Source organism: Ursus americanus, chromosome X, assembly GCF_024610735.1.
Source record: "Ursus americanus isolate L20-20 chromosome X, mUrsAme1.1.p, whole genome shotgun sequence".
Taxonomy (NCBI): domain Eukaryota; kingdom Metazoa; phylum Chordata; class Mammalia; order Carnivora; family Ursidae; genus Ursus; species Ursus americanus.
In genome coordinates, this window is record NC_142164.1 from 45,650,977 (window position 1) to 45,654,455 (window position 3,479).

Here is a 3,479-nt window from a genome sequence, read left to right on the forward strand (position 1 = left end):
TCTGTTTCCTCCTTAATAATTACAAGCCTATGTTTCTTAAGCTAATAGCTCACACAGGCACAGTCAAACTCTAGTCACTGCTATTTTGAAAATGATTATTGTTATATAAATAAAAATGGCTGCAATAACATAAGTTGTGCTTTTTCTGAGTGCTTATTATTTTTGTTTTATTTTCCTCATCCTTTGAGCAGGCTAATGTGTACAAGCTTATTATTGATTCCTATTGAGTCTTCTTTCCCATCTTGCAAGATGGCCGGTGAAAAAGCTGAGAAGCCAGATACTAAGAAGAAGAAACCTGAAGCCAAGAAGGCTATGCTGGTGGCAAGGTTAAGGAGAGTAACCTCAAGGCTAAAGTGCCAAAGAAGGGGACGCCCCACTGCAGCAGAAACCCTGTGTAGTCAGGGGAATTGGCAAATAATCCCCATCAGCTATGTATTCCAGAAAGGCCATGTACAAGAGGAAGTATTCAACAGCTACATCCAGGGTTGAAAAGAAGAAAGAGAAGGTTCTTGCTACTGTCACAAAACCAGTTGGTTGTGACAAGAATGGCATCAGAGTAGCTAAACTTCACAAAATACCTATGTATTATCCTACTGAAGATGTGCTTTGAAAACTGTTGAGCCATGGCGAAAAACTTTTCAGTCAGCATGTGAGTAAACTTCCAACTAGCCTCACTCCTGGCCATTTTGATCATCCTCACTGGGTGCCACAAAGGCAAGATGGTGGTTTTCCTGAAGCAGCTGAGCAGTGGCTTGCTACTTGTGACTGGACATTGGCCCTCAGTTGAGTTCCTCTACGTAGAACACCCCCAAATTTTGTCAATGCCACCTCCATCACAATTGATACCAGCAATGTGAAAATCCCAAAATACCTCACTGATGCTTATTTCAAGAAGGGGCTTTGTAAACTCAGACACCAGGAAGGTGAGATCTTCAACACTGAGGAGAAATATGAGATTACAGAGCAGCATAGGTTGATCAGAAAGCTGTGGATTTGCAAATTCTGCCTATAATCAAAGCTGTTCCTCAGCTTCAGGGCTAGCTCTGCTCTGTGTTTTCTCCCACAAATGGAATTTATCCTCACAAATTGGTGTTCTAAATTTCTTACAGGGAACCAAAATTTGTATAGAGCCACAAAAGGCCAAAAATAGCCAAAGCAATTCTGAAAAAGAAAAACAAAACTGGAGGCATCACAAGTCCAGACTACAAGTTGTACTACAAAGCTGTAATCATTAATACATTAATACAGTATGGTACTGGCAAAAAACACATAGATCAATGGAACAGAATAAAAAACCCAGAAATGGACCCACAACTATATGACCAACTAATCTTCAACAAAGTAGAAAAGAATATCCAATGGGAAACAGTCACTTCAACAAATGGTGTTGGGAAAACTTGAGAGCAACATGCAGAAGACTGAAACTGAACCACTTTATTACACCATACACAGAAAGAAATTCAAAATGGATGACAGACCTAAATGTGAGACAAGAAACCATCAAAGTCCTAGAGAACAGAGGCACAAACCTCTTTGACCTCAATTGTACCAACTTCTTACTAGACACGTCTCCAGAAGCAAGGGAAACAAAAGCAAAAATGAACTATTGGGACTTCATCACGATAAAAAGCTTCTGCACAGTGAAGAAACAATCAACAAAACTAAAAGGTAGCCTATGGAATAGGAGAAGATAGTTACAAATGGTTGGTGTCCAAAATCTATAAAGAACTTATCAAACTCAACACCCAAAAAAACAAATAATCCAGCTAAGAAATGGGCAGAAGACATGAATAGACACTTTTCCAAATAAGACATCTAGATGACTAACAGACACATGAAAAGATGCTCAACATCACTCATCATCAGAGAAATACAAATTAAAACCATGATGAGATACCACCCCACACTGTCATAATGGCTAAAAATAACAATGCAAGAAACAGCAGGTGTTGGTGAGGATGTGGAGAAAGGGGAACACTTGTGAAGTGTTAGGGAATGCAAAATGGTGCAGCCACTCTGGAGAACAGTACGGAGGTTCCTCAAAATGTTCAAAATAGAACTACTGTACAATCTAGCAATTGCACTACTAGGTATTTACCGAAAGGATACAAAAATACAGATTCAAAGGAGTACATGCATCTTGATGTTTATAGCACCATTATCAGCAATAGTCAAACTGAAGAGAGCCCAAATGTCTATCAACTGATAAATGGATAATGAAGATGTGATACACACACACACACACACACACACACACACACACACACACACACACTGGAATATTACTCAGCCAACAAAAATGAAATCTTGCCATTTGCAATGACATGGATGGAGCTAAAGTGTATTATGTTAAGTGAAGTAGTCAGAAAAAGACAAACACCATATGATCTCATTCATATGTGGAATTTAAGAAAGAAACAGATAAACATGTGGGAAGGGGAGAAAAGAAAAAAGAGAGAGGGAAACAAACCATAAGAGACTCTAAACAATAGAGAACAAACTGAGGGTTGTTGGAGGGAGGTGGGTGGGAGATGGGCTAGATGGGTTATGGATATTAAAGATGAATCACCAAATTCTACTCCAGAAACCAATATTGCACTGTATGGTTTTTTTTTAAAGATTTTATTTATTAATTTGACACAGAGAGACAGCCAGTGAAGGAGGGAACACAAGCAGGGGGAGTGGGAGAGGAAGAAGCAGGCTCCTAGTGGAGGAGCCTGATGTGGGGCTCGATCCCAGAACACCGGGATCACGCCCTGAGCCAAAGGCAGACGCTTAACGACTGCGCCACCCAGGCGCCCCCTGCACTGTATGTTAACTAAAATTTAAAATAAATAAATAATTTTTTTCAAAGAACCTAATTAAATAACTGACCCATTAAAAATATTGATTCCTTAAAAAATATTTTAAAATATTGATTCTTATCATTGCAAATGTCAGGATTGGTAGGAGTGGTCTCCATGAGGAAAATGAAAGTGATGGTAAATCGTTGCACATATTAATTGACTTCCAGTTAATTACATAATGCCACATAGCCACATTTCAGCTATGCTGCAGGGATAAAGACCTGAGTACATGATTATAGTATTATCGAGAAAGATGCCAGTCTTAAGGGTAAGATCAGAATTTTTCCCCCCAAAATATATTTATGTGAAGCTTAGGCCTAACGGTGAGCTATTCACACAGTCTGGAATCTGGAAGCAAAGAGAGGCTATCAATTTGACCTTCTACCTGAACCCTTGCCTTTTCTCTTCTCTCAGTGTTTGGCACACCCATCTGCTGAGGTATTCAGAATGACTTTATAAGCTCTTCATCCACCTAAATTTAATCTGTGAGCATAGAAAGATGTGTTCAGCAACCTTTAACCACCTGGGGGTCCACTTTCATGTGTGGCTAAGGGAAGAGATTTTCTGTTGATATATACATGTATGTAGATGTATATATTAAAATAAAAAGCATAGGAGGAAATAAGGGAATTT

At 39.1% G+C, this 3,479-nt stretch overlaps 1 pseudogene; it reads left to right on the forward strand.

Annotated features, from left to right (window-relative positions):
• The first annotated feature begins 249 nt into the window (after positions 1–249).
• On the forward strand, positions 250–1,098 carry LOC123797333 (large ribosomal subunit protein eL6 pseudogene; annotated as a pseudogene).
• Positions 1,099–3,479: the final 2,381 nt, after the last annotated feature.